The sequence below is a fragment of the Callionymus lyra genome, chromosome 4, assembly GCF_982586985.1.
Source record: "Callionymus lyra chromosome 4, fCalLyr1.hap1.1, whole genome shotgun sequence".
Taxonomy (NCBI): domain Eukaryota; kingdom Metazoa; phylum Chordata; class Actinopteri; order Syngnathiformes; family Callionymidae; genus Callionymus; species Callionymus lyra.
Window position 1 is genome coordinate 34,958,209 of NC_141821.1, and position 16,438 is coordinate 34,974,646.

The 16,438-nt window shown below is 38.4% G+C and overlaps 1 protein-coding gene across 1 annotated transcript in view; it reads right to left on the reverse strand.

Moving 5' to 3' along the window:
* The window catches only part of LOC148082722 (pyruvate carboxylase, mitochondrial-like), a 180,748-nt gene that overhangs the window by 144,105 nt on the left and 20,205 nt on the right, over positions 1–16,438 (reverse strand). The gene's annotated exons all lie outside the window — the stretch shown is intronic.

Consider the following 16,438-nt stretch of genomic DNA (forward strand, 5'->3'; position numbering starts at 1 on the left):
TCCTTCAAGAAACATCTTAAGACGTTTTTATTTGTTCAGGCTTTTACTTGATTTTCTGGAACTCCTGTGTTGTTCTTAGTGTTAACTTGACCTTAAAAGTATATACTTTATTTAATATTGTTTTGATTGTTTAAGCGTTTTGTGACCCTGGTCTGGAAAAGTGCTATATAAATACAAATGACTTACTTACACTCATTTCTTACCCTCTCTCATCGAGAGGAAAAAGAAACACAGATTTTTAATTTATATTTACACAGAACGCAACAAATATGCAACCCGAGAGTCATTCTCAATTAACAATTCAAAGTTTTTTATCTTGGTTAACTTTTGTTCAAGGCTTATGTTTTACATGCATCAGTAAGTCAGCAAGCTACCCTTTTTTTGCGTGACAGATTATTAACCTATGACATTCAATGAAATAAATATTAAAATGCTAAATGTCACTGTAGTGGTTCTACATTCCCCTACTTCATCACGGAACATTTGTGGATGATTGTATCTGTCCTCCCTCTTCTGGCCACTGTGCAAAGTAAGAACCAAAATATAAAACCAAATGATATGGAAAACCAGACTTCGGCCTACTTTAATCTGGTGGACGTCATGATGTAATTGGATGACCCATTTATAACAGAGTCAAACACATTAAAGTCCTTTTTAATTTAACATTTTGGTACGTGTAAGAGAAGTTTGAAACTTTGGTGGGTTAAAAGTCCTTCACGTTATTTGAAAAATTAAACGACATGAGAATAAATGAGAGAAGGATCCCTGGAACAGCCATGGCCTGAAGCAACAACTGCAGAAAATTGGAACCCTGACCTAAAAATGTATTTTGAAAGTGGAAGTGCAGTCATCTGCGCTTGTTACGAGAATTAAGTGCGTGTGGAGAAAATCTCATCAAATGGGGATTGAGACGAAAAATCTGACAGTATTATTAATATTCACTCGCAAACAATCTGTGTGGAATTATTCCAACACGCTTACTCAGCAGTTTTATCTTCATTAACGAGTCCCTATTAGAACATCAGCCTTTCCTTGTGGGAGTTCTTAGAAGGGAGATTTATTAAAACTATTACACACCTGAGTACTCACAGTTTCATACACGTACAGTTAACGCAATTTCCATCTCATCTTGCCAGCAGGGAGCCACTATATGAAATGTCAATATTTGAAATACAAATTAGTTTGTTCAGGTAACTTTCACCAAGAGGTCTTTCTTTCTTAACGTGGTTAAAGGTTGCACGGTGCAAAGAAAATGGTGGCTAGTATGAATACAGATAAATAGGCAAAGCCAAGTTAAAACAAAGCGTCAATCAAATGCAAAGTACAGTATTTAGTGTTTATAGATACTACATGGCTAAAACATGGCTTTGCATACAAATTAATTTAAGCAATTATCAAGAATATCTCACTTGTGTCATAGGACAAATACATTTACCTTTTATTGGTAAAAATGAGGATGAAAGAATACATTTAAATATCTTATGGTCCAAAAATGATTTAAGTCTTAAATTAAAAATTGTATCGTTACATTTTACATTCCTCAGTTTACACATTTTTCCTTTATATGGGGCTTGGCTGAGTTGACTGACAAGAGTGAGTATTGGCCACGTTAGCCTCAATCAAATGGACACGATTTCATCAGCCAATCATAATTCAGCTCGTCCTCTTCATCTGAGCCTTTTGAAACCTGACATGTACGCAGATTAGTTCCAAAACCCTACTTCAGAATCAGAGGGGCTATGTCACAGTTTCTACTTGGAAAGTTTAAACTATCAGCATTGTCTAAGAGTCAGCAACCAGCAGGAATGCAACATTATACACAGATTTAAAGGATTAAGCGTCTCAATTTCTGTTGGAAAATGTTAACAGTTTTAAATGATTGACGGGTCAAGTGGTTGAGTAAGACAAAAGAGTTGATGGTCAAAAGAGGAATACATTGAAATGTGCCTGTTCTTTGTAGGCAGTGGTATCTTAAACAGCAGAATAAATGTACTACATCTTGCTTGGATTTAAGTATAACCACCGGGGGTTCTATAATTGGAAAACATGGCTTTTGAATTTTTAAATAGCTCAGATTTGGGGTCACCTACTGTTCAAGCAAAGAAATGGGCTTTTATTACACATTACCATGACGCAGGAGTATTGTTCAGACAACTTTGTATACGCTAAAGCTGATACATTCACCTCAAAGCAGCTACCTGATTAGAATTCAGTGAAATTTAAATGGGACCCAGCATAAGTGAAGAACATTAATTCAGACGGGTGTTTGTATGCATTCATGCAGCAGCAGTTTTCCCGACACCCCTAACACTTACACCGGCAGCTTTTTTCCCCACTGTCTTTTTGTTTCTTGTCAGAGCCAGAGAATTAACAAGTTTGACTCAGATCCATCAGGTTTTCAAAGACTGTAATCATCTGCGGCGCCAAGTCCAAACTCTCTTGTTCAGCAAATATTTCAAAATGATTCAAAACCTGCAATTTCAATAGACAGGGTTGTTTACACTCATGGAGAAGACTGCATTAGTAGCAGTAGCAGCTCAGCAAAAAGGTCCACACTTTCCTCTCCTAAGAAAACCTATTCCAGCCCACAGAGGTGTTGCCAGACTAAGGAAACAGTAGAGAGACGATGAATCCCACTTTGGTCTCCTCCCAAGAAGAATAAGAGGAATGTAAGCTGTTGGCCTATAAAAGAAGCTGGGGTTGTCTCCCAGTCAACCATCATTCAAAACTTATTTTGAATTTCAAGTAAATTATTAATCAACAGGCTGATCCTATGTGTGTTTTTTTTTTAATGATAAATGGCAAATTCTGTAATGTTGCCATTTGTACAATACCAGAGAGAGCAACACGTTTCAAGCCCCATTGCTTCCTTATTTTTCAATAAAACTGAAAACGGCACAAGTCGTCATACAACAGCAGTCATGCAAGAGCAGAAGCTTGCAATGTTATGTAGATGACTGTGGTGGAGGGAGTAAATGTTCAAACAATAAAGGGCCATCATGGGTGATATTGCAGAAGATTAGAAAACTCCATGTGTGAATGTAACAAGCAGTTTTTCTGACTACAGGAAATTGGAATGAATCCCATGATGATGCAGGACAAAAAACACCATATACCCGGGTATGGCTGACTAAAGAAACACTAAAAGAAGACAATAAATGAACTGATAACGTGAATACAATTATTGAATCGAGAAACCTTAGAAGGAACAATAACTGTAAATTGAAAACAGTGGACAAGGCTAAAATCTAAGTATTATACTCTAGATTGAAGGTTGCAGGTTTGCTTCCAAAGTCTCTGATGTACCAGGCATGCAAGTGTGTTTTTTTTTTTTATTCCTGCAAGGGCACAAGGGCCAGAATCTTTACACAGTTCAGGAGGGCGCTGCCGAGCATAACAATCATCCCAGTCTTTGAACTCCAAGGACAGAAGCTAAAGAGAATGCTGCTGTGAAGAGACAGAACTGAAGCATCCTTTGAGAGTTTCACATATTTTCAATTAAATTCACACAAAAAAAAAAGAGTGTGCCACAACAATATGAAACAGTGGTAGCCTACACTTTCTCCAATCAGAAAATCGATCCCCTGATTGCAGTCGCGTCACAGAGAGATTGATCAATCATTGTAGGAACGATGGAAGCCCAGTAATTAGCACACAGCTCTGCGTCGGACTATGGCAAGAGGGAGGTAATCACTCTCTCTTAATCAATCACAATATTGATCGCCAACTGACTGAGGTCAATTCAATACAACCACTTAACCAAAGGATGACTTTTGCATTCAAAACACTGTGTAGCTGAAATACCAAGAGTTGCCCGGAGATAAAAAATACATTTGAAAAACAAACAAAAAAAAAACTTGTGAAGAGAAAGGTGTGAAGAATAACAGGCCTTGCAATTGCTGAAATCAGATGAAATTCCAGAAATTCTAATCATAATCTCTATTAAATATGGTATAGCTAACCTTGACCTTTGACACAAATTCCTAAAAGCTCCCTAACTTAGTGGGTGGGTCAATTTTAACAAAATCAGAGGCATTTACAATTTAAAGGGTGTCATTCCTCCACCTGTGCCCCTTATCCCTTGACCTGATTCAATTGCCCTACCCCTGAAAACCTCAATGGTCCCTGACCCTAATCCGCTTGTCCTGAGATGGTACCAATCCATAAATCATTATTTACCGGGCTCCACAGAAAAATATAAAATTTATTTAATTTCTGTTTCATTGATTATTTCCATCTAAATCTGTTATTATTTTCTCTGAAGTAGCAGTATCATGTTCATTGACTTGACCTGACCAAGATTCCCGTTTTAGTCAAGCCTAGTTAAATAAACCTTTAACAATAGTGAAAATTAGTGAGTACTCTTTATGGTTAATTTCTTCCCCGTTTTTAATCTGAAGGTCCTACTGTGTAAGAAATGCAGAAATTAAACCAATCCACTGTGCAAATAAGGTCATAAGGCTTTGAGGCATTTTGTTGGTTTGAGGGTGTATGGGGCGTTAAGATTAGACGGACTCACACAGATACAGAGACACACCATTTTATTTATACATACAAATTGCATCACTCACATTAACAACATCATACAAGACTATTAACGGTCACATAATTGTACTTAAAGCCTTTAAACTGTTGGGAAGAATGCAGAAAAACACTGTATTAATAATGTTTTATAATTAATTCATGAAGTGAGAACAGCGTTTGAAAAAAACGTATTGATGTGTGGTTTGCAAACCATTTTAAGACTCAAAGAACTAACTGGTCACCCTTCAGCATAATTGTATTGCAAGCCCAAGTTAAGTTGCAACAGTAAAACGTTTTACAAAGAACCTTGAATTCAGAATTTGTATAAAATTTCACGATAAAATCTTAATAACAATATAACTCTTTTCTTTATTTAAATGCAGTATTTACTTTTTGGATGCAGTAAACAACATTATGAAAGCATTTCAATCACCCGCTTTGATACCCGTTATAAGTTGCTGTATATGATATAATTTAATGACGTAGGCTCATTGTTTTTTAAAGGTTTTCTGAAACATTGATGGACAACATCATAGTCTTGGTGCAGAAAACCTAGTGAAACAGATAAATTAATAACAAATATTTCAAGCTGCTCTGAAACAAACACTTAATGACTTTGTTGAGGGACAATAAACAAGCTAGAAAGTTGTCATTGCTGAACACGGAACAAACATGAATACAAGGATATTCAAGTGTCGATGGAATCATCCAAGCGGATATTTTGAAAATGCCAGCATGCAGATGAAAGAGTTGAATCATGTTGTTTTCTGGTTTTCTTTGTCAAAAACAAACGAGTGCAAGAGAATGAGAAGATATTGAATAGAGAGTGAGAAAGTCACAGTTACATAACCTCCCTCACATCTCATTAACACATCGCTGGCTCTCTTGTCTAACTGCAGCTCCTCTGCTTTCATTTATTCCCGCTCTCGGGAGGATTGCAGTTAAGCCGGTGCCAAGATTCTCTGTAATCTGATCCAATTGCCTTTCAGACACACAAACGCGCAATCCTCTGATTCGCTGCTGATACAAGAGTGGAGCCGCACAAACACACTCATAGATAGATGAGCTCTATTTCACTGGTGCCACCACCCTAATCCTGCTGCTCAGCGACACCACACTCACACACACCTTGCACACAACCGTCTGCAGGCGCACAAGTGTGTGAACTAACGTATAGAAGACGAGCATGTACAGAAACATGCCAAATTGTTCATCAATTCACACATTCAGTCTCTGTGCAAGTTCAACATTACTTATCCAACATCCCTCACTCCCGTCGTAGAATTATCACAACATTCCACTCGGGCAAATACAAATAAACACCAACACACTAATAATTTAAGGAACACAAACAAAACTGAATATCGTGTGACAAGTAAAAATAACTTTAAAAGAGTTTATCCACTGGAGGCTTTGCTAATTGAAAAATTAATTTGTCATTTCTGGGACACAGAGACTGAACAAGACTCCCTGGTGGATTCAGACTAAAATAATCCCTGCGAGTGGTTTCTGGTGGATTTTCAAAAACAGACTCTGTTACACAGCAGGGAGCAAAAAGAGGCAAAATATTAATTAAGGAAAGTCAACCGCAACTAATATATTCCTTTAAAAGACCGAGATCCCTCCACATCTATTGAGCCGTTTAGCGTTGAGCGCTTCACCTGGTGTCATTACTAATGCTAGTTTTACATCCAGCCAGCAGGGGGTGCTTTGGTTACATCAACGTTTCTGCAAGAGCCTTTTTCAAACTGCTTTGATTTTGAAATTTCCCACACAGCTATCACTTTCCGAACTTAAGATCAAACTCAAGACCTGGGGGCCAAATCTGGCACGCCAAGTCTTTTTATGTGGCCTGACAGATGGTTGGCTCAAAGTGGATTAAAGTTCATGTTGATATATAGAGAGATTATCAATCAGAAACATGCACTTCCAGTGTTGTAAACACAACATGGTTTTTTGTACTAGCATGACAGAATAAAAATAATGAAAAAATATAACACACAAAATAAGCAGTAGACACAAGGTAGCCATTCGGTGGCACCTAAAGATGTTAGATGTCCATCAACAACAGTAAAATTGGTGTTGAAGGAATTTCTGGTGAAAGAGGAAAAGAAGGAGATAATGAATAATGATAAAGATAAAATGAGCCTCAAAGAATATAAAGGCAATATTAATATTCTACTTAGTCACAGAATAAAAAAACAGTATATTGAATCGTTGAGTTTGGCATAACTGTTCCAGGACAATGTGGAGTTCACAACACTTATTTTCCAATATTTCCTTCGACAAGAATACAAGAATTTATTATAACATCTGAAGCTGCATCTGAGAAGGATTTCTAGTTTTACTAAGACGATACACGTCTACTCGAACAATACTACAAATATATCCTTGTACCTAAAATATCTGAAAATGAAAAGGATATTGGACATTTGTTTTAAATTTCATAAAATCAAGGTGAAAATTAAAAACAATACATCATTTGGAGGCAAATCTGTATCCATCAGATCACATGCCTAAAAAAACCGGGTGAGTGGTGATTCAATCAAATAAACCTCATTGCTGTCAACAGCCATCCTGTGTAAAAAATATTAACAGGATGATGTTCCTTAAAACAAGCTGTCAAACACATGTGTGTCCCTTCACAGCAGCCTGCACTGCAGATTCATGTTTTTCTTCACTCACCGCAGGCGTGTAACTAGGATATAATGCCTGTGTGTGCCTAAGACATTAACATGCAGGCGGGGAGATAAAATCAAGTAAATGTGTTCAAAACACTGCACCGACTTGTCAGATGATTATTATTCAAGTCGACGTGTTCATGCAGAAGAAGCCATTAAAGAGCGTTTTAGATGGAAATCAGCAATAAACAATAACTACATCCTACTCTGGCATCATTCCCGTTTATGTGACACACGGCCATTCACAAAATGGATATTATCGATCTCACACATTTGTCCCCGGTTATTACTGGATCCTGTGAAGCTTGAATACCTGGAGTCGGCGAGTCCATCCGTCAGCAGAGAGAACTGTGCAACTGCACACTTTTGTTATTTTCAAACAATGCGTGTGCTCACAAGAGCAATGTTTACAATCAATTATCTTTCTTTCTCTCTTGGAGATGCATCAATGGCAAATTACAGCTATAACTTCTCAGGGGGGAACACAGTCACCCCAAAATAACAGCATAAAGTTTCTGGAGGGTGAATCGTCGTCAACCAACTGGTGCCTTTTATGACACCTTAAAAATATATTCGCAGTGAGACTGAGCGGCAGAGCGTTTTATTCCTTCCTGTAACCTTTACTTGGATCTGTGCTGCCTTAAGTTTCCTCTTCATCAGGAGACTGCAGAATTCTCAACTTTGGCCTTTTGTTAAATGTCAGCAGGGGCTCGACAGCATGTGTAAAAATGTTTTTTGATGTTTGCGAAAGAGAGACGGAAAGGTCAGAAATATGGATTTTCTTTAAGACACTGTGGCAAAATTAGAGGTGGTTACAAATATGTCTGTAAAAATCATCAAGTGTATTTCATGTCACGTTTCTGCTCCGGCTTCAGTCAGGGAACACATTTGCAAGTTCAAGGCCTCTCAGGATAGGAACACAGAGAACTCTGCAAACAAGTTGAAGCTTTACGTCAACTGAGGCGATAAACTGTTCCCAAGTCACATAATCTCACTGCAGTTCTGAATGTCAAGCGTCTTATTGTGAAATTCTACCAGACAAGTTCCTCAAATCCTTCGTCTGAAATCTTTCCTCAAGTGTGTTTAATGTTAGAGTATCTCGGATATTCCCATTTTCTGCTCATCCGTCCCTGTAAATCTGTCCTGATATCCAACATCTTTTGGGGGTTTTGAAGATTGTGTCCCACTTTGCCAGAGTGTCTCGCTTTCTTCCTGCCCTCCTTCACACTCTCTCCGTCAGCAGTTAATGGAGCCATAATGAGCTTATTGTCAATGAGAGCAGGAGGAAAAAAAGAGGGGAGCATAAAGAGGCTGATGATCAAAGAGAGTCGGGAACGACACACATGCACACACTCACACAGAGATAGTCGTTACGATGCAGAAACACAGATTAGTGCAGTTTCACTAGGAATCAGTCAAACCCGATATGACTTTAGTCGACAACAAGAAGACGAAAAGCAAACAATAACTGTAAACCAATGGCTTTTACACACACAGAAGAATATGATCTATGATATGTCAAACAGGCATCTGCACGTCTATGTCCATGTCTTAGAATCTTTTTGTCCATGTCTTAGAATCATTGATATACCTTATCGTTTCTTAGCTCAAGAAGTGGAATTAAAATAAGTTGGGAACAAACATTCTCTGTTAAAGTTCAAGAAAACGGAGAAAGAATTGACCTTTTTAGCTTAAGAAACATCCCTTTGGATTTTCATCTGGCCCACACAATCTGGAACTTTACCTAACCTTACAAATAAATGCCGTTAGCTATAAAATCTCCATCGCTCCTTTTCTGACTCCACTTGAAACAAGCATTTCCTCACAGTAGATCACAACATACTACTGGACTGCACAAAGTATGGATTAACTTTCTTTGCAGAATGCAACTTTCAAACGCTGAGGTTGATATTAAAGCTTGCATCAACGTTAGGTGGCGGCACAAACAAAAGCTTGTATTAAAAAGTGTCAAAACTATGTTTAGGTATTCCTTTGGTGTAGTCAGTTTCATTTAGATTTTTGCATTCCAATTTGTGTGATATTTATAATTACCGGTAAGCATCATATCGTCAATGCCAAGTGTCTTGTTATTACATTTTTATTTTTACAAGACCCTTGTTTGTCAGTCAACAAACACAACACAGTAGCGTCAGCATGTATGAAGAATATGTTTTTAACCGTAAAAGTCCATGACTACCTGTATGCATCAAACTCTACTGATTGAATGTTCAGCCTAAAGATCTAATTATAGTTTTGCATCCTGTGTCTGATCACAGAAGTCTTGTTTACATCACCACCACTTGAACGTGATCAGAGCTGCTTTTAACTGAATTGTCTTCTTGTCTTGTATACGGTTTTGACACAGGCTCAGCAATTTTAGCGTAAATCTCCAGGGGATGAATACAGAGACAAGATTTATTTATTATTCACTTAAAACCTACATATCATTGCAGAATGCTGCATGTCTACCAGGCAAAACAATGATACACTTAAAGAGGTTATGACTAATATAACACGTGTCAGCTGCAAAAACAAACTTGGAGAAAGATTAAGGCTCTTGTTCAGTCAAATGACGAGGAAACTTTTCTGTCTGATTTCCCAAAAGACAGATTCTTTTTCTACCGTATCTCACAGAAATTCCAGCAAATAGCGTCGGCAAGACTTCAAGCAAAGGTTCTGAATGAGTTCATTAAGTTGGAGTCCAGGGAGGGGAAAGCTTGAGGAAGCAGAAGACAAATGGTTTGTCAGGAGAAATACAAAGATATTCAGATGAAGGGAATGATTCCTGGTGGCAATTCAACAACCTCAGTGCGTCAAAAGCTACCTACTCGAGAAATGACTGACAGATGTTTACATCAGACCTGTACTCATGTGGCTCTCTGCCACGCTCTCTCTGGTCCCTGTCTACTGTCAACGATGATATTGAGACGATTATGATGCAATATTTGTATTCTCATTGTAACTTTTAAAAATAACACCTACCAGAAAATATATTTGAGTTAAATCTTCCGGAGTCTTTTATGAGGTATTCATAGTACAACATACCTAAAAACTAACTAATTTATTATATTGAAATATTGCTCAAAATGTCCAATTATGTGATTGAACCCTGAAAGTGTTTTTCCATTTGAATAAATACTCAAATGTCCTTTTATTGTTGTGCATATTATATTCTTGCCATAATTGATCATTTATTAAGTAACCTTTTGCTCACATTTGATTTTAGTTTAGTTTTAGTAAAATATTTTAATTCAACTTGCAAGACTGACAAATTAAACGATATTCAAAGGACAAGACATTGTGAATACAATGTAAAAATGAGAATTAAAATGTATCAAATTAAAAAAAATACCATTTGACAGTGGCTTTTTTTAATTTTAATGCAACAATTATTCAGCAGTTGAATAGAGGGTTTCATCCAAAAGGTCCCTGATGTAGTGTAGCTTGCAACAGAAGTGTAATAATTATAACCATCTTATTCTTGTCAGTCCATTCACAAAGTTATTTCTGCTGTTCCAAATACCTTCCATAATTGCTTTGGAAACTCCGATCAGCCTTGAATCAAGCCTCAACTTCAAACCATCTCACACAATAAAGACCAAGAGTCACATGTTATTTCTATAAGATCCATATTTACAACCCTGGTAACCACTTGCCTTCGTTAGCTTAGCATCTGTAAAGGTTTACCTGGCTCTTCAGTCCAATTAACATTTTTCAAAACCATCGTAAAGTGCAGCAGTTTGTTCCTCAGCATTAATAATTCAATGCCTTTGACTGCTCGTTAGCATCATTGCCGCACCATCTCTCCTCTCATCCCTCCATCTTCCTCTCAGCTCTTATTTCCACTTCCAGCTGGAGGAAACGATCGATTCCACCCCTGCATCAGCTCCTCAAACCTTCTGACCACAATGTTCACCTACAAGGATTTTCTCTCCCCTTTTCATTTACAGCCGGCTAGTTGTTTCTCCTCATCTTCCCTCCCTTTGCCCTTCATCCCAATGTCCTGAACTGTCCAAGACACAGCCTGCTTTTCATCCCTCCATTATTGTCTCATCCTTGTGACCCTCAATCCAACCACCCTCAGCTGCAAACCTTTCTTGAACTGAGAATTAGAGATTAGAAACACCAACAATGTAACTGTGAGGAAAGATCGGTGGTTACAACGACGCAGCATAATTGAAGAAGCTGCAGGAACAGAGGACTGGAACAGACAAGTGGAGTACAAATGGATTTATTAATGAATAACGGTGTTATTCAGCTCATTGCATTTTTTAAATGTAGTGCAAAGCTATACCTATAATAAAAAATATTGAGCAAATGCAATTAAAATTTTATCACAACCTACAGTTACAATTCCTTTGTCTAACCTTAGCCGTCTTCCTTTATCGCACACACAAAAAATATATATAATGAATTACGCAGTTGACCAGCCCATCCTCAGTGTCACCAAAATATTAATGTTACATTAAACTAAACAATTAAGCAAAATAATTAATTTGTCTTCATTCTGAGAGGAATTGATCAAAGCAAAAGCTATAAAGAGAGTAGATGAAGAGCAATAGCTTTATCTACTCGTGTTTGCATGTTATAAATGATAAAAACTATGTGGTCGTTTCCCTTCCACTCTTCCAGATGGATCTATAAATATGTTTCCAGGGCAGGAAGTTCTGGAGTAAAAAGTGGAACAAACAGTTGGAGACACGCGCCGGCTGTTTATGGAGCTAATCGTGGCGATGTTTGCAGCAGACAGGAACTCGCGGGACTTCTTGTCAATCTGAATTAGAAGTTGCTTTCAGTCGGCGATGCCAGCTCACTGCTCAGCATTGTCATGGTGACTGACTGAGGGGACTGAGGCCACTCAATCCTCCAGGTCTTCTATTCTTTAAATCCCCCAATACGACATCAATCTCTAGAGATAATATTTTATCAATGTCTCGTGGAAAACAATTTATAACTTAAGCAAGAAATACAAGCACTATGGAGGTATTTTGATGTTTTTAAGCATCATTTTTTAGTTTGTCCACTGAGCTCCAGTCACTCTATAAATGGACGTATTTTTTTGCCTATAACTCAAGAAAAACGGATTAGTCTGAAAATATTCCCAACCCTTAGTCGAAAAAAGGGTTGAGTAGAAAAAGTTTAAATTTTGGGTGAACATCACTTTAATACTGAATGAGGATTAAAAATCCACGTGGGTGTAATCTTCAATGAGAACATAAACAACTAATCCAGTTTAAGACTGAACAATTTGACTCCTGCTGGGAAGAAAAGCAGGTGGGCGTCAACATGGATGAAAGACATGAATCCTCTCAAAACCCTTTTAACAGGTTAGAAAAGTGTCCATTAAACATGTTCAAATATCTCTAGAATATTTCTAAATATTGCCCAGAATACACCAATAGTGACTTTATTTAAAAGGTTACAGAAAGAGTACCCTAATATTTTTTCCACCCATTTTCTATGTTTAATTATAATATTTACATAAAGACACTTTTACACACCTTTCTTTTTTTTTAAGAATTCAGCTACAATGTTTAGTTAGCCAATAAATACGAAAGAAAACTTTAAAATCTAATCTCAGGGATACTAAGTCATTGTAGGTGTGCTGATGAAGCACAGACGAGTCAAAAAACAAAGAAGCAGATGGTGAGGCCTTGTTGAAAAACACACACATACACACACACAAACACACACACACCTACTTGTCATCCCCGTCACACACCACGACAAGTGTTGAGCTAATTAGCCTGATCATTTAGAGCCCGCAGACAGGCTACTGGCTAACTTGAATTCTGAACCACAGCAGTTTTACTGAGCCGACAAACATCACAAGGCTGCACAAGTCTAATTTTGACGTATGCCAATGTTCCTCACACCAGTCTCAAATACACACGAGCGGTTAAGGACAAGTTCACCAGATAACACACACATTGTCTTGTCTGTTTGCTGGAGTCCTGTAACAGGAGTGCTGCTGCCAGACCGCTGCAGAGAGAATGAGAACACGGTGTCTACTGCAATTGCCAGAACCTGAAAAAAACTTTAATCTGGACGCTTATTACTAGCAAGACTTCCACAGCTGTCTCGTGCCAGGGTTGTACAGAGTCGGAAAGGAAACGTCTTCACAGATGTGTTGCGTGGAGATTATCTCATTAATATTGATAGACTTCCATTCTGAGTTGAACTAAATTATTTTAATTGCTGCTGAGCTTTGACAAAAATGGGTAAGAGATGACAGCGTTGGTCAAAGGGCACGACTGTGATCCATAATCCAACACAGGGACGTTGAAGCCAATCCCAATAGGGTTCATAACCTTTTAGCACTCTTAGTCTGAAGTCAAACAAAATGTACATTTACCAAACGGACAATAAGAGGAAGTATGCCTCTTATTTTGAAACTCCATTTACACTTTACATCCATCATAATCCTTTATGGGTTTGTCGTCTTTTCACCAAACTCAAAATCCTTTACCTTAACACCAGTTTTATCGTTTTGAACTCTGTATAACTATCAATATATACCGTTTTTTCCGCACCATTAGGCGCACCGAATTATAAGGCTCACCTTAAATGAATGGCCTATTTTTGAACGGTTTTCATAAATAGGGCGCACTGGATTATAAGGCGCATAGAATAAAAGATACAGTCAAACGTTTGACTGGGGTTGCGTTATGCATTCACTAGATAAAGCTGTGCTAAAGGGAACGTCAACAAAACAGTCAGATGAAGTCAAACTTTATTAAGCGTTCTGACAACTCTGTTCACTCCCATGAAAACGATGTTCAAATGATGCTTAAAAAGCTTCAAGCAGCAGCGCACGAGACTAGTGTTGTGTGCACACACACGTTGAACGCGCGTGTATGACATGTTGAACGCACGTGTGTGTGACTGGTTGGGGCGCAGCAGAGTGATTTTGAGTGTACAACAACCAAGACACACTCGCTCAAACCGGTGGCAGTAATCTCACTCCATGATGTGCCGGCGTCGTTAATCCCACCGCATGATGACACAATCCCGCCCACAGCATGTCGGCTCAGCCGGCACAGAGTCGTTAAAGTGTTTGTAAACAAGTCACCCACCAGGTAATGTTCATATATAAGGCGTCGTTTTTTGAGAAAATTAAAGGCTTTTTAGTGCGCCTTATAGTGCGGAAAATACATCAATCTATTCTATTTAGATTTTTTTCATTTTATTATTTTTATTTCTGGGTGTTTTTATTTGTGGTATATTGCTCTTGCTGTTGTTTAAACCGAATTTCCCCTAGCGGGACAAATAAAGGATTTCTGATTTCTGATTTTAATTTACCTTAACCTTACCGGCCTTAGATTTGACACATGCATGATGAAATCATAAGAGAAACTAAGGAAAATAACCCGTTATTTCACTGCAAGAGCCCATTCTTCTCAACAGACATGAAGCAAGTGCATTCAGACGCCTTAGTTACGCACTGATGCACGCTCCCTACCCCTTTCCACTCACCCTGAGACCTTTTAGAACCTTATCTCCGATGATCGTCTGCGGCCTCTGGATTACACCTTAATCCTGGAGTTCCACACCTTTTACCTTTAGTGTACACTCTTGCACATAAGCAGTCACATCGTACACATCTTAACTCACTAGTGATTTCCACCAACTTCGTGCACATCACTAACCTCGGTCAGTTTGATTCAGCAGTATGACGAGCACCAGCGCTTGCACAAACACCACAGCACCCGGTGGATAATAGGGGTGTGAGAAAAAAATGGATACACCGATATTCATTCATTGATTTTTTTGTCACCAAGTTCCCAATCAAAATGAAAGTTTTTGGACTGTGGGAGGAAACCCGGAGTGTCCGGAGTAAAACCACACAACATGGAGAAAACATACAAACTCAACACAGAAAAGTCACGATAATATTGTTTACATTTACAATTAAAATAAACAAGATGGCAGCAGTCATTATAACCTCCACAGCTAAAGGAACATTAAAAATCCTGTGTGATCGTTTCGATGAATGAGGACGAGCGGATACAATAGACTCCAGCAGCATTTCAAGCTGATGTTTATTTTGGCTTTCAGTTTAATTAATTCAACTAAAATAACAATCACTGTATGTCACTTGAAATAAATGTCCCCTAAAATCATTCAGAAAATGACACGTGTAACAAGATAAATCGTATCGAATCGTATTGAGCAATGAATAAATAGTGAGACTAGTGCATCGCAACAGCCCTATAGGAGATCTTAGTGACCCCGCATTAAATAAACAGCAAACTCCTAAAACCGTGTATCTAATACCAGAGAAGACATAATTACGGTGCTGTCCAAGGGCTCACATGTGGCTCATCGTGAGTATTCTTGCAGCCCATTTTAGGACAAAGATGAATTACACACATGCGTGCAAACATACATATTGTCAAGAGGAGAGATTGAACCTTTTTAAACTATATTCAAACGTGATGGTTCTCCAAGGAAGCAGAAGTGGCTGATGGCATGTGTCCGTGGTGAGCGGATCAACCAGTGAACTGGTTAAGACGGAATCAGTTTCCAAACACAAGGATTGTCAGTGAGATGTCACATGCATCATTCACTTCAGCAAATTTCCAACCAGGAACTCATAGCAGCAGCAGAGATAACAAAGGCTTTGGACACAGCTGTGATGTTCAATGCGATATACACTCTAGGCCCCCATAACTTGCCCGCCACTGGCAACATTCTTCTGTAGGACATTCTAACAGAGAGGAGACAGTTCAAATATGACAAAATGCTCTCTGATAGACTAGGTTGACGATTAAAGACGAAGAAGATGCAAAGATAGAGGAGTATTGAGCTGCCATGATAGACCGCAAAGCCTGTGTGTTGGTTGTTGCTCCTGTGGTATAGTAATCGTAGCTGTTCTGATGCGCATGTTTAGCTAGACAACGTGTCACAGCATTTTAGTCTTGTACAAGTGAACCGAGAGAGAAGTTAACTTATTTAAAGTTGGGCAGGTTGCAGCTATAATTGGTGTTTGGTCGAAATAGAAAGTGTGATGTAAAAAGACAAGGAGACAACTGGCGGTCAAAATCAACACTGCCTGCATGACCCCTCAACAGGTGGATTTGGTCACCCTCACCCAGGAAGTGACCTCATTAAAACAAGACTTTCAAACATCAATACATTTGTGGAAATCCTGCTCTGACAGCTGATCAATGCAGCGTCACCATTTTGGATGTTGCTTGTCATCTTAACACCAAGAAACGCCGTTTGTCATT